This window comes from Malus sylvestris, chromosome 12 (assembly GCF_916048215.2).
Source record: "Malus sylvestris chromosome 12, drMalSylv7.2, whole genome shotgun sequence".
NCBI lineage: Eukaryota > Viridiplantae > Streptophyta > Magnoliopsida > Rosales > Rosaceae > Malus > Malus sylvestris.
This window is the reverse complement of record NC_062271.1, coordinates 5,268,363-5,292,440: the sequence shown is the minus strand read 5'-3', so window position 1 is coordinate 5,292,440 and position 24,078 is coordinate 5,268,363. Positions and strand designations below refer to the sequence as shown.

Below are 24,078 nucleotides of genomic sequence, written 5' to 3'. Positions count from 1 at the left end.
GAGATCATACATACAGATGTATGTCGACCATTTCCAACAAGAACCATTTGTGGAAATTCATACTTTGTTCTCTTCATTGATGACTTTTCAAGATATACTTTCATATATTTAATTTCTCAGAAGTCCCAAGTTTTAACTTGTTTTAAGAATTTCAAATTAGAAGCTGAAAAACAATTGGAAAAATCAATTAAGATTGTGAGGTCTGATCGTGGAGGTGAATATTATGGAAGGTACACAGAGAAAAGACAACAAAAGGGTCCATTTACCATATTTCTAGAACAAGAAGGAATTGCAACCCAGTATACAACTCCTAGGACCCATCACAGAATGGTGTTGCTGAAAGAAGAAATAGAACACTGAAGGAAATGGTTAGAAACATGCTTTCTCATTGCCAGTTACCAGAATTTCTTTGGCGAGAAGCAGTGAAAACAACTAATTATATTTTGAATAGGGTTCCAGCAAAAGCAGCGGCATCAACACCATTCAAATTATGGACAGGTAGGAAGCCTAGTCTAGCTCATTTTCACACTAGGGGATGCACATGTGAAGCTAGACTTTATAATCCAACTGAACGAAAATTGGACATGAGAACCACTAGTTGTTATTTTGTGGGCTATGCAAAAAAGTCCAAAGGCTTCAGGTTCTCCTGTCCTAATGCATTAACTAGGATAGTGGAGAGTAACAATGTCAAATTCATTGAAGAATGCAGTGATGTACATTCTTATTCCAAAACTTCATATGTGTTTGAAGAGAAATGTGAAGAACCTCAAATCACTGAAAGTGAGTTTACTAAAAATGCCACTAGGAATGTTTTGATACCTGTGCCAATGGTGAGTTCACAAACAAGGAATATTGCACATTTGCCTTCTTTACCAAGTCATAGAGTGCAAGATGTTGTTGCAGATCCATTGCAGTACGATTTTCATGATCATATACTACAACAATCCCATTTTGTATCAATTCCCAATTCTTCTCAGCAAGTACCTGCACCTGCATCCACTTCAACACATGTGCTAGAGACTTTACCAATTCAAACAAGAAAGTCAAGTAGGCCTAAGAGGTATGCCATTCCCAATTATTATCTGTGTTACTTGCAGGAAGTAGAATTTGACATTGGTGATCATGATGATCCTATCATATACCAAGCAGCAATGGAGAGTTCAAAGTCTTCACAATGGCAAGCTGCCATGGAGGATGAATTGGATTCAATGTACAAGAAAGTGTTTGGACATTGGTTATGCCTGCAGCAACTGTCAAACCCATTGGATGTAAATGGGTGTATAAAACTAAAAGAGATTCATAGGGAAGGATTGAGAGATATAAAGCAAGGTTGGTGGCAAAAAGTTTTACACAGAAGGAGGGTCTAGATTATAATGAAACATTCTCTCCAATTTCAACCAAAGATTCATTTCGAGTGATCATAGCACTCATTGCTCACTTTGATCTTGAACCACACCAGATGGATGTTAAGACAACTTTTTTAAATAGTGGTCTTGATGATGAGATATACATGAAACAACCAACTGGATTCATTGAAAAGAGGAAGGAAGATATGGTTTGTAAACTTAACAAATCAATATATGGACTCAAACAAGCCTCTAGACAACGGTATAAAAAAATTGATCAAGTTGTGACAGATTTTGGTTTTGTAGAGAACAAGATTAACAACTGCATTTACTTCAAAATGGTAAAGTCCACTTTTATCTTTTTGGTTCTCTATGTGGATGACATTTTACTTGCCAGTTGTAATGTTCATTTGCTTAAAGAAACCAAAAGCATGCTTTCCAGTAGCTTTGACATGAAGGATTTGGGTGAAGCACACTATGTTTTAGGCATTGAGATTGCTAGAAATAAGTCTAAACGATGGTTAGGCTTGTCACAGAGAGCCTACATTGATAAGGTTCTCAAAAGGTTTATTATGGAGAATTGCAGTGGTAGAGATTTACCATTTGGCAAAGGTGATAAGTTGTCATTAATTATCTCAGTGTCCTATAACTGACTATGAAGTGCATACAATGAAGGATAAACCTTATGCTTCCTTAATTGGCAGTGTGATGTATGCACATGTTTGTACCAGACCTGATTTGGCTTTTGTGTTAAAGTGTCTTAGGAAGATTTCAATCAAATCCAAGGTTGGCTCACTGGAATGCAGGCAAAAAGGTGTTAAGATACACGGAAAGGACTCAGTTGTATGTGTTGTGTTACCATCATGTAGATAATCTGGAACTGGTATGTTATATTGATGCAAACTTAAGTGGATGTATAGATGACAGAATGTCTACCAATGGCTATATTTTTCTAATGTGTGATGGTGCTGTCTCATGGAGGAGCAAGAAACAAACTACAAGAGCAGTATCCACTATGGAGCCTGAATATATTGGTTGTTTTGAGGCAATGAAACAGTGTAATTGGATGAAAAACTTAATTTATAAGATGAAGATTGTGAGAAGCATTGAAGGACCAATCAAGCTTTACTGTGATAATACAGCTGCAATATTCTTTGCTAAAATCAACAAGAGATCAGATGCATCAAGACTTATAGATATTAAGTATTTGAAAGTTCAAGATAAAGTTAGAGAGGGTGTGATTGACATTCAACATATCAGCACACATGACATGGTTGCAGATCCAATGACAAAGGCTTTGAATGTTACAGTTTTCAACAAACATGTACAGAAAATGGGTTTGTAGTCAACATTTGATGTTCTTTAAGTGTGGGAGTAAGCTACACAAATCTGTATGTATTGTGTAAGCCATCAGTAATGTCATAATGTTAATACATGTGTTGTAATGCTAAAGGTTAATGTTTTTAACATGCTTAATGATTATTCAAGTATTCAAGGTATCTGCAGTACCTTGTGACCAAAGAAATGTGGGAGTATTTGACTTGCATGCAATTATGTCCCAAGAATTTTCTTCTCTAGAATACAACATACATTTATATATATATATATATATATATATATATATATATATATATATATTGTAGGTTAATCAGTTTGTGGTTTTAGAGTTCTGACATTGTATTCAATGTTGAATAGCTCTAAAACTCAATTGGTGAATTTTCAATGTATAGTTGTTTAAGTCATTGAGAAAATGCAATAAGTGATCACATTTGTATGTATATTTGCAATTCAATTTATTGAACAGATTTTGCTCATCATGTGGGAAATGTAAGAAATCCTAAAATGAAGTGAGCCTCATCAGTTCATGTTTAGTGCAATTATATAGAACAAAATGGTTGTATTTCATTTAGGACTTATTCGTGTGACTCGTACAGGTTCAGAGCCACAAAGGTGGGAAACTTTAAGTTATAATTGTTTGAATTAATTAGCAGTTAAATGGATAAACTGCTTGTAACTGCATCCTTGATGGGGGGATGAGTTGCAGTACATATAAATATCACTTTGGTCTCTCTTCTCGGGTAAGTGTGATCCTTCACGCTAGAAGCAGTCCCATTGAGTGTTCTAGGATCAATTTCGTAACCAAGAAAAGAGAAGACAAGTGATTAACTTGCTGTTAATGTTTTCTACTACAAGTAAGTAAACTCCTATTATTTGTTGTAATCGCTGCATGCATAATAATGTAATAATTGCAGCAGTTATCATTTAATGTCAAATTGTCAAGATTTTGGCTTAGGGTTTGATTGTTAACGATCCTTATATATATCAAACACAGTGAGGTTGCTCAAAAGATTGTGCTAGTATCCGATTTTATATGTCAAATTTGTATTGGAGTGTTTGACAGATCACTCTCTTTGTTCCATACAAGACATGGTTACGCTTTGAAGAATTCGTATATCGACATATGGGTTCTGAAAGCGGATGCTTGGAAAATGATCCGTAGGATTTATTTTCCTGATGGGACTGGATTTGTAGCCTGGCCATTGGGGATTAGAACAAATCTTGGCAAAGTTCACATGATTCAGGATGGTGGAAAACCTAAGCTTGTTTTGTACGATCCCGAGTCACACCAAGTTAAAGTTACTGGAATCAGAACTAAGTCAAGTTAATTTCACTATGTTGACGCTTATTGTCAGATTTTATTTTTACCCTACTAATGATGATCGAATTCTTAGTTCTTAGTTATGAGTTGTGTTTTGGGTGATTGGAGATGTTTTTAGTTAGTAAAATATTGTCTTCAAACACTTTTATTTTTTAACTTTTGGGTTGCATAAATGATCATTTATAAGTAAGGACAACATATTGAACATATATCGACGTCACAATGATGACATATATGAGGCAAAACTGTTAAAATATGTTTTAGATCATATGTGATGATGACTAATAATTTTTGTAATCAAATGTCATATATTTATTGTAACTAATTACCCTTTTTTCTTAACTACAATTATGTACGTGTGTTTGGGGGTTATGTAATCATCAGCCAGATGTTTAGGTCAAACTGAATTTCATGTTGCTAAATCATTGATATATTATTTTATGTTCAATCACTTCAAAAACAAGGAGTGCTTGGGTGGTAAGTTGGAGTGCCAAAAAGATGATCACGTCCCTTTCTAATAAAAAAAATTAGCAATTAGCTACAATAAACATATTTTGATTTCCATATCTATTTAGAATTTGTTTTACAACGATAATGTTGGTAGTTAAATTGTTATATATTAAGGTAGGAGGATAAGTGGGAATTCAACTCACACCTAGATGAATATGAATTATTGTTTTTCAACACTGCGGTAACTTTCCCTTCTATTCATTTCCTCCTAAATAACTAGCTCTCTGAGTCTGTTCTAACTTTCCCTTCTCTGTGTGCGTCTCGCTCCTCATCGTATCGTTGCAGCGACCAAAAATTGCAGAGCTCCTTTCAAGAAGTTGGGGTATACCCGTTTTACCCCCAGTCTCCCTCTCTGTTAAGGTTTCATCTTCCCCTCTTTTTCTTACCGTTTTATTGTAGCAACACAGAGAAAACTGTGGAATACTGATAAATTTGGCTTTTTTAGTTAATATTTTATTGAATTTTCAAATGTATGCTGTAGCATTCTAAGTTCCTTCTGTGAAATTTTAATGGCTCATGATATTTCTCAATGATTTTGTTTATGGAAAATACCTTCAATATGTGAGCCGTGTGGAGCACGTGAAGGTAAAAGAGTAACACATTAGTGAAAGGAAAAATTTTGCAATGGCTACTCTCCTTATTACCAATTAGTTTTATGGTGAAATTTCAACTTTCTTCGTGGTATCAGAGCAGGTTGACCCACGTATGAAGCCCAACGACCATACATGCTCCACATCATCCAATTTGTGTGGTCAACGTGTTTGGCTTGAAAATTCACTCATATAAGCGTGCATGTGAGGATGCGAAATTAAAAGAGTCCCACATTGGTTTTTAATGTTTGTCCTATATTGAATGATGGCTTTTAGTAAAATGGTATTTCCTTTTGATTTCCCAATTTAACGATGAGTAATTCATCCCATTTTCTTTTTTCAGTTCTGTAGTCTGTATGCGTTTTATACTTCATTTGTTTGAACATGATGCGTTATATATGTGTTTGGTGAATTTGATTTGGAGAAGTAAAAAAGTCTCGGTTCTTTGTTAGAAAAATGAAGGACAATTTGGGTGTCTCTTGGTTGAGAAAGACATTCGTGGTGGTATAGTGTATAGGCCGAACCATCGTTTCGTTCATCATCTTAGTTCATCATCGTATAAATTGGCGATTCGATTGTTTCTCGTCCACATTTTTTGTTCGAAAACGAGGCATAATTTTGCATTGTACGTTGCTTTCCTTTACCCGCTGTCTTGTTGCATATATGTTGTATTTCAGTATATTCCTCATACAATTCAGCTAGCTCGGATTATTAGATTGTAGGGTTTGAACTAAATTGACGATTTTGTGTTTTTCTAAAACTTTCTCTTTCTATTTTGTTAACGGTGAAGAATGTAAAACATGATCAAGCATGCTGAAGAAAGCTGAGGTTTTACCATAAAATTAATTGACAATTTTCTTGATGTAGAATTCACTCTAAACACGTCCCCCCACATGTGACGAATTTTCAAGCCTAGCACGTGGACAATACAAATTGGGTGACGTGGAGCATGCGTTGCCGTTGGGTTTCACACGTGAAACAACTTGGTTCTGATACCATGAAGAAGGCTGGAGTTCGGTTCCACCATAAACTAATTGGCAATTTGGAAAGTAGCCCAACTTTTTATAAGCATATGTAAGGTCTCTCATTTTTCTAATGTAGGATTCATGCTCAACACATGCTATTCTGGTCAAAGTTATGGGACAGACTGGATCTCGTGCGCAGATGACTCAAGTGAGACTCGAGTTTTTAGATGACCGGAACCGTTTCATCACGAGAAACGTCAAGGGCCCAGTCAGGGAGGGTGATATCCTTATCTTGCTCGAATCTGAGAGGGAAGCCAGAAGGTTGCGCTGATCAGTCTTCTGTGCTGGTTTTCATACCTCTTCTAGTTGAATATTAGAGTATGAGATAACCAAGATTATAAAATAATAAGAATATTATTAAACAAACAAGAATGTCGAAACGACTATAAAATCCCAAGATGCTACATCACGATTAACTTATTCTCTAATGAATAACAAAGCACTCTATCTATAAAAACTAACCCTAATATCTAAGAAAACCTAATTCTAACGGGCTGAGCCCAAATCCTAAATCTATTATGTTCCAACACCCCCCGACAAACTCATAGCGGTAAACAACATGAGTTTGCCAACAAGTAGATGTGGATGCAAGTTTCGTTAGTTGGACAGACAAGCAAGCTTCGCAACGCAGACAAACAGGCAGGCAGTCTCTGCAACGTGGACAGACAAACAGGCAGGCTCCGTAATGCGGATAGACAGAAAGGCAAGCTCCGCAACACGGTCAAATAGATTGGCAGGCTCCGCAACATAGATAGACAGGCATGCAGGCTCCGCAACTCGGACATGCTCCATTAGGCGGACTGGCAGACATGCAAACTTGACTTGATTGGCAAATTGATTCTTGTTGCCAAGCTAATCTGGCTGGTAAATTGATTCTGATTCAGACTAGCTGGTGTTGAGAGTATGGAAAGAACCTTTCACTAAACGGACGAGATTTTCATATGTCAATTGTAGCAACGAACAAACAAACACATACACTATCACTCGAGTGGTCACAATTCCAAGCACTCGAATGACGGTCACAAAACAATTCCAAACAACCAACAATTCATGCGGGCCTAAAACAAACTTAACCATATTATTTTCTTTGCCCATGTGGGCCTAAAACAAATAGCCAAAAATAATTTCTTGTTTTTTTCTTTTTTAATTTTTAATTTTCTTCTCTTTGTTTTTTCTTTTCTCATTTCTTTCAACCACTCTTTCTGGGCAGTGGTTTTCTAACAAACAAAACAACTGCGAGTGCAGTGGTTAGATGGAGGTGCGCATACAGTAGGTATAGTGGTGCAAAGGATCTGGTACAGCTTGACAGAGACAGGTCTGTTGTGGAGGTTAGATTGCAAGTCGGGTTCTAGTTCAAGGCGGGCATGGTCGACATAGCGGCAAATGTGCAGCAGCAGGTCAGGGAACGAAGCATTTGGAGTCAGGGATGGTAGCAGATACAACAGCAGTGCGAGACAAAAGTGTAGTAGTGGTGTGATGGATTGGTCAGATCGGCGGGTCGGGTTGGGATTGCAAGCAGCAGTCTTGTGCGGGTCGAAGACAGTGCGTAGTGTTAGGGCTTAAAAAGACTTCACTACTTTGGAGATGTTTATCTCATAAAAAAGAATGTAATGCAGCGGAATTGATAGGCAAGAGAAAGAAAGAACACTCAATGTATTACACAAAATTTTTATTCACTCACAAACTTAGTACAAGAGGAAACACTCAAACACTCTTACACTTCTTCACTCTTTTCTCACTTCTTGCTCTCTTGCTTGGCAACACACACACATACCTATATTTATAGGGCATGTTTGCCGACTTATACATTCACTAGAATTTTCTAGTGCATTGATCATGCACACTTTTCCAATTTCAGCCAATATGTTTCTAGATTCTACCACAAACAAAAACATTTTATATTTTCTTAAGCATAAGGCGGTGGACTTGACTATACCACAAATTGCTGCACTTTGCTAGAGTTTTCTAGCATATCACTTCACCGACAACCTTTTGCTAGCATTTTCTAGCACATTTCATGAGTTTTCTATGGGCTGGATCATCTTCTTGGGCTAAGAACAAGATTACATTTCAAGATCCCCCCTTAATCTTGTCTTGTGACGCCGATTGAGTTCCTCAGTCTCATAAAGTCTTCTTGTTTGAGTGGCTTGGTGAATATGTCGGCGACTTGGTCTTGAGACTTCACGTATTCCACTTGCACATCCTTTCTTGCAATGCACTCTCTTATGTAGTGATAACGGGTATCTATATGCTTGCTCCTGTCATGAAATATTGGATTCTTTGCTAAAGCTATTGCAGATTTGTTGTCGACATAGATCTCTATTGGCTCTTCTTGTGGCATGCTTAATTCTTTTAGCAAGTTTCTCAGCCAAATTGCATGGCAGACGCATGCGGTAGCAGCTACGTATTCAGCTTCGCAGGTAGAAAGAGTGACAATCGGTTGCTTCTTCGACATCCATGTGAATGCAGTGTCTCCCATGAAGAACACAAATCCAGTATTGCTTTTTCTATCGTCGGAATCTCCTGCCCAATCACTGTCGCTATATCCAGCAAGTTTGTAGTTATCAGAACTTGAATAGAACAAGCCAAAGTTCATAGTACCTTTAAGGTATCGAATAATTCTTTTGGCTGTCTTCAAATGTGTAGTTTTGGGATTCTCCATGTAACGACTGACTAATCTGACGACATAGAGAATATCTGGTCTTGTGCAAGTCAAGTAACGCAAGCTTCTAACTAGACTTTTGAAAAATGTTGGATCTACACTTTTTCCTTCGTCATGCTTGGTTAGTTTGACTCCGCACTCCACTAGCGTGCTTATGGGCTTGCAGTCGTCCATTTTGAACTTTTTCAGTATCTCTTTTGTGTAACTTTCTTGGGAGATGAAAATACCTTCTTCGTTCTGCTTGACTTCAATGCCTAGGTAGTATGGCATCAACCCGATGTCGGTCATCTCGAATTCTTTGGTCATCACTCTCTTGAACTCTTCATACATGCTTGGATCACTTCCAGTGAAGACTAAATCATCCACATATAAGCACACAATCAGAATATCTTCATCTTTGACTTTGACGTAGAGAGCATGTTGATGAGGGCACTTGATGAAGTTGTTCTCCTGAAAGTACTTGTCGATGCGACTATTCCATACTCGTGGGGCTTGTTTTAACCCATAGAAGGCTTTCTTCAGCTTCAGAACTTTGTCTTCATGCCCTTTGATTTCATAGCCTGATGGTTGCTGAATGTAGACTTCTCCTTCAAGGACTCCATTTAGGAAAGCGGACTTCACATCCATTTGTTGAATCTTCCATTTGTTTTGAGCTGCCAAAGAAATTAGTAATCGTATAGTTTCCAACCGAGCAACGGATGCAAATACCTTATCATAGTCGATTCCGGGTCTTTGACAATAACCCTTCGCCACTAATCTCGCCTTGTATCTTTCGACCTCTCTGTTGGCATTCTTCTTTGTCTTATACACCTACTTGACTCCGATGGCTTTGTGTCATTTCGGAAGAATAGCGAGTTCCCAAGTATCATTTTTCTGGATTGCTTCGATTTCTTCATCCATTGTTTTCCTCCACTTAGTATCTTGCACTGCTTCTTCGAAGTCGACTGGTTCGCAACCAGCAAAGAGATAGAAAAGCGTAGGATTATCAAGTCTTTTAGCTACCTCATAGAGATCTCGTAGACTTCTTGTGCGTGGTACTTCTCTTTCATTTAGACTCCCACTTGATGATGCTGATGCTGGTGAATTATCATGATTGGTTGATGTTGGTAAAGCAGGTGGAGTAGTGGACTCTTGTTGAACCTCTCTTGCTTGCTCCATCATTCCTTGTTCATTATCTTCTTCAAACTGAGGAAAGAAGCTGAGATCACTTGCATGAGAGCCAAAATCCCATTCTCCTTCTTCATTGAACGTCACGTCTCGACTGATCATCATCTTCCCATTGTTTGGATTATACAGCTTATAGCCTTTTGAATTTGAGTCATAGCCGATGAAGATGAACTTCTCACTTTTGTCGTCAAGTTTGGTTCTCCTCTCGTCTGGTACATGTACATGGGTTATGCTTCCAAAAACTCTTAGATGAGAGATACCCGACTTTCTTCCACTCCATGCTTCTTGTGGAGTCTTTCCCCACACACTTCTTGTTGAAGACCAATTGGATAGGTAGATAGCACATGCTACAGCTTCTGCCCACAACTCCTTAGGCAATCTCTTACTTTTGAGCATGCTTCTAGCCATGTCGAGGATGGTTCGATTTTTTCTTTCCGCCACACCATTTTGCTGAGGGGATCTTGGAACTGTCAAAGGTCGACGAATTCCATTGGCTTCACAAAATTCTTGAAATTCCTTCGAAGTGAATTCTCCTCCTCGATAAGATCTCATGGCTTTGATCTTGCAACCACTTTCTTTTTCTACAGCGGCTTTGAACATCTTGAATGCTCCAAATACCTCTGATTTCTGCTTCAAGAAATACACCCAGGTTTTCCTTGAAAAATCATCAATGAAGAGAAGGAAATAATTATTTTTACCCAAAGAACTTGGTTTTATTGGACCGCACACATCGGTGTGAATAAGCTCGAGTGGCTTCTGGGCTCTTATGGTCGACTCCTTTGGAAAGCTTTTCCTGAACTGTTTCCCAAGTAAACATCCTTCGAAAACTTGATCAGGGTGACTGATTCACGGTAAGCCTCTCACCATCTCCTTTTTGGATAATAACTCCAGTCCCCCAAAGTTAAGATGCCCAAAACGAAGATGCCAAAGCCAGGATGGGTCTTTGTAACATATCTTGAGACACTTTGCAACATCATTTTGAATATTCATAGGAAACATCCTATTCTTTGACATTTTCACCTTGGCAATTAATCTTCCTTTGTCATCTCTAAGAAAAAGGCTATAATTTTTCATGTGAATATCATAACCTTTTTCTAAGAGTTGTCCCAAACTCAAAATGTTGCTTTTCATATTGGGCATGTAGTAGACATTTGAAATTAATTGGTGACCGCCATTTTTTAGGGGAATTAGGATGTTACCTTTTCCTTTGACGGGTATTTTGGATTCGTCTCCAAAAAAAAAACGTTGCCACTCACCGATTCATTGAGCTCTACGAACATGCTTTTTCTTCCGCACATGTGGTTGCTGGCGCCGGTGTCAAGGTACCATGTATAGTCTTGGTCTCCATCATTGTTCTTGCATGCTAGTAGCACAACGCTATTGTGGAGCCAAAAATATTCACAGGGCGACAAATGGATTTTTGGACAAAAATGACAAAAATACCCTTGCAGTACAACGAGGTTCCTACGCGCAAGCAGCGGGCAACCCTCTTTCAACCAAGACAGAAGTGCCCAAAATAGGTAACAATTCAAAGTCCATCTCATCAAATCCTTTCTACAAGGTAATTCCCAAACACATTCCTTTTAAATTATGTTAATTGGCTAATTAATGGGTTTATTGCCTAATTAACCCATTAATTGTCAATTAAACCATCCATTATATCCAAATAACTACAAAATACATCCAATTCAACCCTAAAACACCACATGGCCGGCTATCCCCATTTCAAAACCTAATCCATCACTTTTTTCTACCTTTTTCACCATTTCTTCCTTTTTATTACCCAATAAATTCAAAAACCACCAAAACATTCATCTTATGTTTAATAGCCAAATAAATTGGCTAATTAAACCTAAATTAAACCTAAAAACCCTAGCCACCTCCTATCCCTATAAATATACTCCCATTCTCACCAAAAAGCTAATTCCAACACTTTGGCAAAAATCCCAAAATTCTCTAAACATTCTTTCTCTCTAAATTCTAACTTTGGCATCGGAGGTTCTTCGGCCAAAGCCCCCCCCATTCATCGTGGGCGCGTGAGGCTCTTGGCCTTAACCTAAGGTGTTAATTGTTTTGTAGGTACAAAATCGTCCAAGATCGAGGAGGAAGAAATTTGCATCCACAGCTATTATCTTCTTTCTCTTCTTTCACATAATTGACCTTCTCATCAGGCCTGTTGCTTGGAGCTCTACATTCCCAAGCATAATGCCCAAACTTTTGACAATTGTAGCATTGAACTTGAGATTTTTCATACCTCAAGTTTGAGCGTCCTCTTCCACGACCTTTTGTTGAGCTTTCTCCTCTTTCGTAGTTACTATGGTTGTTGAAGTTCCAACCACGTCCACGTCCATGTCCACGTCCGCGACCTCGACCACGACTTCTTCTGTACTGGCTTCTCTCGTTGTCGAAGCTTTCTTCTTTCTTCTTTGGCTGGACATGCGTCTTGAGGAGTTGCTCATCATTCCCTTGCCTCTTCTTATGTTTCTCTTCATATGCTTGTAGCGAACCCATTAATTGCTCTATACTAATTTCTTCCAAGTTTTTTGTTTCTTCAATTGTCACGACAATGTGCTCGAACTTGGGGTCCAACGAGCGTAGTATTTTCTCCATAATTCTAACATCTTTTAACTTTTCTCCGTTTCTTTTTAATTGATTGGAAACGGCTAAGACTCTTGAAAAATAATCAGATATTGATTCAGACCCTTTCATTTGTAGAGATTCGAACTCACCTCTCAGTACTTGAAGACGAACCTTTTTTCACTTGTTCGGCTCCTTTGTAAGAGGTTTGAAGCTTCTCCCATGCTTGCTTGGCAGAGGTTGCACTCGAGACTTTCTCAAAGCCATTTTCATCTAATGCTTGGTAGATGAGGTAGAGAGCCTTCTTGTCTCTCTTTCTTGAATCTTTCAAACTCTCCTTCTGGGGTTGGTACAGAGTAGCTTCATCTTCTGGCTCAGTGTAGCCTTTCTCCACGACTTCGCATACATCATGTGCTCCCAAAAGGGCCTTCATTTTGACACTCTAATTATCGAAGTTGTTGTCGAGCACTGGAACTTGGAAGACTGCCATAACGTTGCTAGCCATAGCTCTGGTACCACTTTGTTAGGGCTTAAAAAGACTTCACTACTTTGGAGATATTTATCTCACAAAAAAGAATGTAACGCAGTGGAATTGATAGACAAGAGAAAGAAAGAACACTCAATGTATTACACAAAATTTTTATTCACTCACAAACTTAGTACAAGAGGAAACACTCAAACACTCTTAAACTTCTTCACTCTGGTGGTCTGGTACATCAATGGGCGAATTTTGGTAACATGACGTGATAGATCAGACAACAGTAGCGCGGGCTGGGATCTGGGTTGCAGGTTCCTTCAGTGCTGGGGTTTCAGGTATGCGGGATGGATGCAAGCGGCTTGACAATGGCGTTTTCAGATGGTGGTGCCAGACGGGATGGAACTGGGTTTGTCATGACGTTCAAGACAGGTGTGAGATGGTGGTGGATTTGTCGTTGTGGAGGGAACAGAAACAAACGCAGCGGTGGACGACAGCAGAGGCAGTGGCTGGTGGCTCAGCACAACTTCAGCTTCTGACTTTAACAAATATATATATATTTTTTTGTAACAACAACGAAAGGGTAATTCAAACCAGAAAACGAAACCGGACAAAAACATAGGCAAACTGATACGAACAAACAGAAGCATATTACGTCTGAAAGAATCAAACCTGCTCTGATACCAAGTTGAATATCAGAGTAAGCGATAACTAATACTATAAAATAATAAGAATATTATTAAACAAACAAGAATGCCGAAACGGCTACAAAATCACAAGAGGCTACATCGCGACTAACTTATTCTCTAATGAATAACAAAGCACTCTATTTATAATAAACTAACCCTAATCTCTAACAAAACCTAATTCTAACGGCTGAGCCCAAATCCTAAATCTATAATTTTCCAACATTCTGTATGTAGGACTTTTATTACCTGTGTTGGTGAATGCCATTTGCCCTGCGAATGCATGCTCTAGTTTTTTTCAGTTTATGGTTCTTGGTGTTATTAGCTGATGGATTGATAGATCGAGCATCACAGACTTGAAAATTCGGGATGAAATTTGTTCTTATGTCTGGTTTATAGTTGAACATGGTGAATGTTACTATTTATTTAGTTTGGATTTGGAATCGTTATATGGCTTAATATTTTGGTTGACTTGAATTCCATTTTGATTGTGTTGCTCTTTGCGGTGAATTTGTTGAGTCTCTTTATAGGTACACGACCTACCATTATCTACTGCGCTCTTGCTTGATTGTTTCCAAACGTGAACATGCTTACCTTTGTTGCTTTTGATAATGTAAGCCACTGCTGTTATTGTGTTTGTAGTGCTTTTAGATGCGTCTTCAGAAAGTGCTTTCTAAAACTTTTTGCAGCAACTATTGCTTTTGTGATCCGTTGTGAAAGAAAGGACTGTAAGAGAATCCTAAAGCAAATTAAAGCATCGATCACAGGTTGGGAAGGGGGTTACCTTGCTGCCTTATGCAGTTTGGGCAAGGAAGTAAACGTTGTCGGCGTCGCTCATTTGAAATTAACGAGACACCAGTGAGAAAGTGAGAGAAGCGGGTTTGGATTCGAGAATTGGTTGAAGAACGCTGTTTACTTCTCTAAGGAAGCAGAGTGGAGTTCCTTTCTCTTGAAGAAAAAAGTGAGAAATAGAATGGGGGAGGGATACGGCTGCGAGTAGGGGTGGACAAACGGGTAGAGGAACTGTGAGTCGGGGCGGGTTGTCTAGGTTCGGGGCAGGGATGAGCTAGTTCCAAATGTTTTAGAGAATAAACGGGGCGGGGTGGGCCCGTGTCATTTACGGGGCGGGCCGAGTTCATACACTTAGAAAAAGGGGTTTCGGACCAACCCGTTTCTAATTATAATGAACGGTCGAGATTGAATGATAACCTATCATCCAATCTCAACCGTTAGTTTCTACCATAGTCATCCCGAGTCCAGGTTTCCAGATTTAGTCTCACTCCCACCTCTCCACCATCCGTCACTCCCTCGACTCCGACGACATCCTAGAGAACCCAGCCCATCACCGCCGCGACCAACACAATGGCACCACCCATCCAACCATCCTCCTCGACGACATCCTAGAGAACCCAGGTCCCAAAACCATGACGGCTCGATTATCTCCTCTTCGACAACACCACCGCCGTCAAGGACACTGCTACCAGCCATCATCCCTCTAAAATTTAGGTAATTTTGAATTAGGGTTTTGTTATTAATGTGAATTTCTGGTGTAGGGATTTTAGGGTTTTTAAATTAGAATTTGTAGATTGATGATTGATCAGTTGCCACCATTTAGGGTTTCCTTAAAATTTGAATTGCATTTTATTGCAGTATTGCTGGATGGATAAATATCGAGAACTTCCACCACAGTGGACTCTGCTTGAGCCCTTCCACCATAGTAGACTCCGCTTGAGCACTTCCACTACAGAGGTGATTTCATTGTGTTGCTTGAAACAACTAAAGGATTGCTCAATATAAGCATTGATGGCTTTTGTTGGCTGCTACGTATCATCTGGCTTACCCTTTATGTCACATTCTTCACAGAGTAACAATATCTTATATGTGTTGATGTTGGTATTTGCGAATGGAATTGCTTTAGTCTGCATTAAGCTTTTAGATTTTCTTATGGATCAGCATTACGAGATCGGTTACCCCTCTTCCAAATTCCAATAGTTAGTATCTTTCTCCCCCTTCCCTGTGATCATTTTCAGTCCTGCTGTCTTCCTCCTCACTTAAAACCTTGTCCTGCCTTTGGAGATTGAACCATGTACTATATTAGGATTGGAACTCAAGAACTTCCTGTTAGAAATAGGAAGAGGTACCACTAAGCTACGGGTTGCTAGTGGTGTGGCGAGCCTCTCTTACATTGTTTACTGGACCACAACCATGGTTAAAAATTTGTACAGCAGATAGGACAAGTGGGCTGCTTCCAATGGAATTTTATGGATGTGAATATGAACTGTAAAGGTCTCCTTAAGTTCGCAGCTTATTCTCTTTGCGCCGAAAATTATGTCAGTATGTAATGGCTAGTTTATAGGTTGTTTCTAAATTTTGACGTTCCATGATGATTAGGGATCTGTTATAGCACCTATAAACTGAGCTCTAATATCTAATAAAACGACTATTGCAGTATTGCTGGATTTATAGAGGTAGCCTCTATGTCTGACAAAAATTATATATGGTATTTGCAATTTTCGATGGCACATCCCACTTCATTAGTATCTGGTCATAAATTGGTTTGAGTATATCAAACCGTTTACTAAATGTTTCATGAAGTTGAAAATGGAAGTGTTAAGACATGATTTGATACAATACTATACTAAACCAAGTTTTACATAAGTAAATGGAAGTGTTAAGACATGATTTATGAATCACAGCTTCAATAGAGTTTGGCTATGGCTTGAGAATCTTTGATCACATTGGTTTTTTATCATTGGACAAAAAATGGAAATGTAATGCCATATTCTGCTTATAAGTACGTTTTTATATATGGTTATTTTTTATTTTAAATAATGGATATTGATGCAAATATTTACTATGTAGAAGTATGCAAATGGTGATGAAATCAAGAAAATATTGATATCGGTGTAAGTTGGATGGAAATTTTGAATGGAGTTTCAAAAAAATGTCATCGTATCTAATATTAATTCTTGCTAGATGGATAAATATCGAGGATATTATGATATCTATGCAGCTGCTGTGCTGTTGTTTTTTTTGTCTTCAATCTGTGCTGCTATGTTCAATTGTGGGACATTTTTGCATAAGCAGTTTGTGCATATATATATATATATAGACACACACACACTCTCACACACACACACACACACACACACACAAAACATTTATATATCCATGGTGACATGATTCTTGTTGTCTCCTTTAGCTGGTTTTGTGTATGTATTGATTTGAACTGATCTTGGTGTTAGAATTAGGAATATAACCCTGTTTTACTGAAAGTGAATCAAGAAGAAGATGAATGATTTCTTCCAACACAGATGAATGCAGTAAGAATGTTCACACCAGAAATAACAAAGGTTTTCTCATTCATACATTGCACACAAGACATGTGCAAAGATATATCCGTAGAGAAGAGAGTTCACAATTCAATCTCAACCCTTCATGTAATCTATCCTATAAGATAGATACAAGTGGCAATAGACACTACTAAAAACTAAGATTACATCTCAGCTGTCCAATTGGTCTATAATCCAATGGTTCACATTTAAACTTAGACACATTAAGAAAACACAGCACACACACTTATATTCCAACACTCCCTTCTAAGTGTTGTGCTGAAATTACTCCAAGCTTCTGTCTCAAAAATTCAAATCGATCTCTGGCCAAAGCCTTAGTGAAAATGTCTGCAACCTGCTCCTCTGTCTTGCAGTACAATAAGTCAATTTCTCCATCTTGTAGTGCATCACGAATGAAATGAAACCTCCTGTTTATATGTCTTGTCTTATGATGATGCACAAGATTTTTGGTTATGGCAATAGCGGATGTATTGTCACATAAGATTGTAGTTGGCTCAACCTGTTCTTCACCAAAATCCGAGAGAACAAATCGCAACCAAATTGCTTGTGCTGTGGCCTCTGCTGCACTAACATATTCAGCTTCTGCAGTAGATAATGCAACACTACTCTGCTTAACTGATGCCCACGAAAACACTCCTGAACCAAGATTAAGTGCATACCCAGATGTACTTTTCATGTCATCCTCACTACCTGACCAATCACTGTTACAGTAGCCAATAAGCATTGCTTCATTTCCCTTCTCATATGCAATACCATAATCAAGTGTGCCTTGAATGTATCTCAGCACTCTCTTAGCTGTTCCCATATGTTTTCGAGTAGGACCATGCATGAATCTTGCTAACAAACTTGCTGCAAACATGATATCTGGCCTTGTTGCAGTCAAGTATAATAGGCTTCCAACTATCTGCCTGTATAGACTCTCATTAGCTTGTTCACTACCATCCATTTTAGACAGTTTATCATTCACAGCCAGAGGAGTAGCAACTGATTTACAATCTTTGAAACCAAACTTGTCTAATAGTGTCTTTGCATATTTCTTCTGATGCAAGAAAATGCAATTATCAGTTTGTATCACACCAAGACCTAAGAAATGATGCAACAATCCAAGATCAGTCATTTCATATTGTCTCATCATTGCAGTTTTGAACTCCATCAACAATTCTTTAGAATTCCCTGTGTAGATTATATTATCCACATATAGTGAAACAATAAGTATTCCACCTTTAGTAATCTTCACATATAAGGTTGCTTCACTAGGACTCCTTTGAAAACCTGCCTTAGTGAAATATTAATTAATTTCTTCATACCAAGCTCTTGGAGCTTGTTTAAGACCATAAAGTGCCTTCTTGAGTCTGTACACCCCATCTTCCTTGTTTTTAATCACAAACCCAAGGGGTTGATCAACATAAACCTCTTCCTGCAATACTCCATTTAAAAATGCTGACTTCACATCTAACTGATAAAGTTTCCACCCTTTCTGTGCAGCCAAAGCAACCAAAGTCCTTATTGTATCAAGCCTAGCAACCGGTGCAAAGGTCTCATTGAAATCTATACCAGGCTTTTGAGAGTAACCCTTTGCAACAAGTCTTGCTTTGTTTTTCTGAACCGAGCCATCAAGATTCAGCTTAAGTTTATAAACCCATTTGACACCAATTACTGGTTTATCAGATGGTCTATCAACTAACGCCCAGGTATTATTCTTTTCTATCATTGCAATTTCACTTTCCATTTCTTTCTGCCATGCTTCATCCTTGACAGCTTATTCAAATGTTTCAGGTTCAAGTATACACAGATTACATCTTTCATACACTTCTGCAATACTTTTATATTTCAGAGGTGTGTGATCAACATCCTGTGGACCTGAATCAGATCTAACATGTATTTCTTCACTCTCTTCTGGTATTTCAACATCATTTTCAGAGATCTCAGCTTGACTCAACCTTGTTTCTTCAGTCTCATTTCCTTTCTCAGTGAGAGAGTCAGTAACTGGTATTGTAAAACTGCATTCCTTTTGTGCATTCCAGTCCTAACAAGCTTCCTCATTGAACACCACATCTCTGGAAATAATGACTTTTCCAGAGTCAATATTGTAAAGCTTGTAGCCTTTCTCACAACTACCATATCCCAGAAACACACATTTTGTACTAGTCAAATCAAGCTTTTGTCTCTGCTGCTCTGGAATATGTGCATAGCACAGAGAACCAAACACTTTTAGATGTTTGATTCCTGGCTTTCTTCCACTATAAGCCTCAAATGGAGTTTTCTTGTCTAATGCCTTAGTTGGACACCTATTTAGAACATACACTGCAGTGTTGACTGCCTCAGCCCAAAACTCCAGTGGTATATTCTTTTCAAACATCATACATCTAGCCATCTCCACAATAGTTCTGTTCTTCCTTTCAGCTACTCCATTCTGCTGTGGTGAGTATGCCACAGTGAGTTGCTCTGATACCATGTTAGAATTAGGAATATAACCCTGTTTTACTGAAAGTGAATCAAGAAGAAGATGAATGATTTCTTCCAACACAGATGAATGCAGTAAGAATGTTCACACCAGAAATAACAAAGGTTTTCTCATTCATACATTGCACACAAGACATGTGCAAAGATATATCCGTAGAGAAGAGAGTTCACAATTCAATCTCAACCCTTCATGTAATCTATCCTATAAGATAGATACAAGTGGCAATAGACACTACTAAAAACTAAGATTACATCTCAGCTGTCCAATTGGTCTATAATCCAATGGTTCACATTTAAACTTAGACACATTAAGAAAACAAAGCACACACACTTATATTCCAACACTTGGTTGTTTCGTTTATCTTTCAACTCACTTTAATCATTTTGATTATTAGGCAAAGATCCCTGATATTGAGAAGTGCTTAGACATTGTCGCCACTTCGCAAGCCAAGAAGGGTACTGGTGAGGTTCCTTTTTTGTGATTCTCCATCCTTTGCAGTATGTGTAATACTATACTTGTTCTATCTCTATTTGTATTTGATGGACCTGTTTAGCAGCATGATTTAAATGGCTTATATTCTTCCATTTCCGCTTGTTTCTCATTTCTTTCTTTCTCAGTGAGGATTTACCCTACAATTAGGACTAAATGGCTTACATATTTTTGCCTTCCTTACTGTGAATTTTGTACTGTCCCTTTAGGCTCTCAAAGAGGTGTTTTTGTTTAGTTAAAAGGTCAGAATTGTTGCAAGCAATGTGGTTTTAGATTGTTGGATATAACAAATGACCACTCAAGATTTCTACTTTGTTTCCTTCTTGGATGATTACTATTTTGTGGTAATTTCATGAAATTGGTGTGCATTTTTCTCTCTTTATTTGATTAATGAATATACTTCCATTATTTATTTTTTTACAGATTTCTACATAATGTCTTAAAGTCAAAGTACCCCTAGTACTAATGTAGCATCACCTATGGCTACATCATCATGTCTTCCACAACCAACACAACCCACACAGTCAAAATCATCAATGCCTCCCCCAAAATCCTCCTCCTCCAGAAAAAGAAAAGCACCAACTATTCCAAAGACAAAACAACCAACTATATTAGCTTCACTAGAGAAATCTTGTTCTTAGAGATCTTGGGTTTGGGATTATGTCACTAAGTGTACTGTCTTGGAACTAAAAGAAGTAGAAAATGATGGAAAGAAAGAGATGGTGGAGGTACAAGCATTGAAGGCTAAGTGTAACCATTGTAGCACCCTTTTTGCATGTAATACTAGTGGAGGAGGAACTAGTACTTACATTAAACATATCAATAAACATTGCAAGATGTATAAACCAACTGATGAGTTGCAAAAGGTTCTAGACAATTCTGGACCTTCTGGGGATGTTAAAAACATGCTTGTTGCTAAAGGGTGGAGCCAAGAAGAAAGTGCGGAATGTATTGTTGAGTATATTGTGATCGACGAGGTATCTTTTAGTGTTGTGGAGGGTGAGGGGTTTAGACAGATGATATGCAAAGTCTAGCCTAGATTGCATGTTCCATCTTGGAGAACTATTGTGAGGGAGTTATTCAATATGTATGATACCATGAAAGATCAGTTAAAAAAAGAGATACACAAGCATAGAGATGGACAAGTGTGCAAAATTTGAACTACATGGTGCTAACCGCTCATTTTGTAAATGATGAATGAAATATGCACAAAAGAATTCTAAACTTCTGTTTGATTTCAAGTCATGAAGGCAAAGAAGTAGGGAAGCTGATTGAGGAATGTTTGGTTGAATGGGAGATAAAAAAGGTGATGTGTATCTCAGTTGACAATGCATCGGCTAATAAAATGGCAACTGACTATGTTGTTTTTAAAATGCAGAAATAGCCTAATAGTAAAATTATTATGAATGACAAGTTTATGCATGTGAGGTGCTTAGCTCATATTATCAACTTGGTAGTAAAATATGGGTTGAAAAGATTATATACAAGTGTGGATACTCTTAGAAATGTCGTGCGATTTGTGAAATCAAGTCCTTGAAGGTTTGGTTATTTCAAGAAATGTGTGGAGAATGAGAAGTTTGATAGTAGGGGTCTAGTTGTTATGGATGTGCCTACTAGGTGGAATAGCACATACATGATGCTAGAATCTTGCTCGAAGTTTAAAAAGGCATTTGAAAGGATGTCCGAAGATGATGAAGCCAATGTATACTCGACCTATTTTAGGGAAAAGGTGCTTAATGATGAAGGAGGAGAAGTGGCGAGTAAAGGGAAGGTTGGACCACCTAAGGAGGAAGATTGCGATGGTGCAGAAGCGTCTGTGGAGTTTTTGAAGGTTTCTATCTTGCAACTTTGAAAGTTAATGCAAGTATCCCACATCTAATAAAAATGTTCATGATGTCATTACTGTGGAGAATGAGATTGAAAAGCTTTTTTTGCCTGAATATATGCAAACTAGAAGAACTGTGCAATTGGTGCTATGTGATATGGCAATGAGCATGTGAGCCAAATACCGAAAGTATTTTGGTTCAATGGAGTCCCTTAATCAAATATTTGTTGTTGCCCTTGTCTTAGACCCAAGGTTCAAATTAAGGCACTGCATGCATTTGTGTAGAAAGTAATTACAACTTCCTTAAGAAGAGATTCAACAGAAAAGTAATAAAGTGAAGACATTGTGGAAGGCGATGTGTGATGAATATGCTCAACAAGCTTTTAGTTCACAAACACAACAAAAGGGTAAAAAAGATTTAGTTGTTGACACTACTTGTTCAAGGGTAAAACAATCATCTTCTAGTGTACCAACAGAAAATCCAATGATATTAAGTCAAATGATGGATGATTGAGAGAAGGAACTAGAAGACACTGAGCATATTACGCTTGCACATGAGGTTGATAGGTATCTCCTTGACACTCTAGAGAAAGTACCACATGGTCAACCATTTGACGTTTTGAAATGGTGGAAGTTGAAAGGGAGGAGCACATATCCCACACTTGCTTTGATAGCGAAAGATGTGTTGCCAATTCAAGTGTCAACAGTTGCTAGTGAGAGTGCATTTAGTGCAGCAAAGAGAGTAATTGATCCCTTTAGATCATCTCTCCTTCCTCAAACAGTGGAGTTATTGATATGCCTCCAAAACTAATTAAGAAGTGAACAAATTAGCGACATTGAGTATGAAGCAAGTCCGGTAGAGCTTGAATTTTATCAAGAGTGTGAAGAAGGTAATTATTTTGTTTTGTATAGTTTGGTTTACATTAATTGTTGTCTTCTATTCATTTACAATTATGTGCTTCTTTTGTTCTTTGTTGTAGAATATAAAATAAGAAAAGCAAATACTATATCTACAAGTTCAACCCTCTCACCAAGTGTTTCTGAAATTGAAGCTCCTCAAACAACTCGAACGAATAAAGGAAAAGGAATCGCAGTAATATTTTAAACTCAAATTAATAAACTTTAAATTCAAATGATTCAATGAGGATAATATGATATTGGATGATAAAAATGTCATGTTTATATTCTATTTTTCTTTACAAAGTCAATGAGAAATGTTGTTGGAACTTGGACGTTGGATGTGGTTTCGGATGTTAATTTGGAATTTATTGCGAATATCATGTTTATGTTATTTTGGATTATTTGATTTTGGACTTCGGAATTTGGATGTCTCGGACTCTCGGATATTTTGTATGTTGATTTGATCTTTAGATGTCACTTGAATGTTATTTTGAATGTCTTGGATTTAATGTATCGAACGATGTTAGACGATGTAATGTTGTTATTTTGGATGAATTGTTAATCTATGGACTTGGATGTTGGACTTTGTAATGTTTGGATGTGAATCTGTGTAGGGAGTGAATTTGTGCAAACTGTAAAATCTACACTGGTAGTGAATCTGTGCAAATTTTAGGTTTTTTTTTCTACAAAAAAAAAAAAAAAAAAAATGAAGGACCCATGGACTTGGCCCATTTCAACCTGGCCGGGTTAGGTCCAGTTCCTATATTAAAATATTTTGTCCCCAGCCCGGCCCGGCAAGTCTCTTTTAAACCCGGGTTTGGTCCGGTCCATTCAAAATTGGGCCCGTGCTCAGCCCTAGCTGAAAGGGATTCTAAGAAGAGGGTGGGAGAAAAAGAGAAAAAATTTTGGGCCGTTAGATGAATTTGATCTTGTATATTAATTAGGATAAAACTAATTATGATAACGCTAAATATAAATTTGTTTTGAAAACATTTTAGCTAAGGGAAGTGATTTCAATACATTACGTTTCATTTTCTGCACTCCCTTTTAATATTCACCATTGATTTTCCTTTGATTATTTAATTTAATGGAAACACAAGTGTAGTGTGTAAGAGGTGAAAAGAGAACAATGTTTGGCTACTCATGGAAGAGTAAGAACTCTTACTCAAAAATCTTCGTCTTCGAATAACTGTCTTTTGTGCTTATGATCATAACCGTTTATATCACAAACCATTATGTAAAAGATCCGACTTGCTTCCCACTTCGTAAACTTATAGCTTTTGCAGATTCGAATCCACCCTTTGGATTGACCACGGTTGAGCTAGGCAACTTACCTTGCTCTCGGAATTA

At 37.8% G+C, this 24,078-nt stretch overlaps 1 non-coding gene across 1 annotated transcript; it reads left to right on the top strand.

Moving 5' to 3' along the window:
- The first annotated feature begins 5,555 nt into the window (after nt 1-5,555).
- LOC126594676 (small nucleolar RNA snoR111) lies at nt 5,556-5,697 on the top strand. Its single transcript, XR_007613399.1, has one exon. It is a non-coding gene; the product is annotated as a small nucleolar RNA snoR111 (small nucleolar RNA).
- Nucleotides 5,698-24,078: the final 18,381 nt, after the last annotated feature.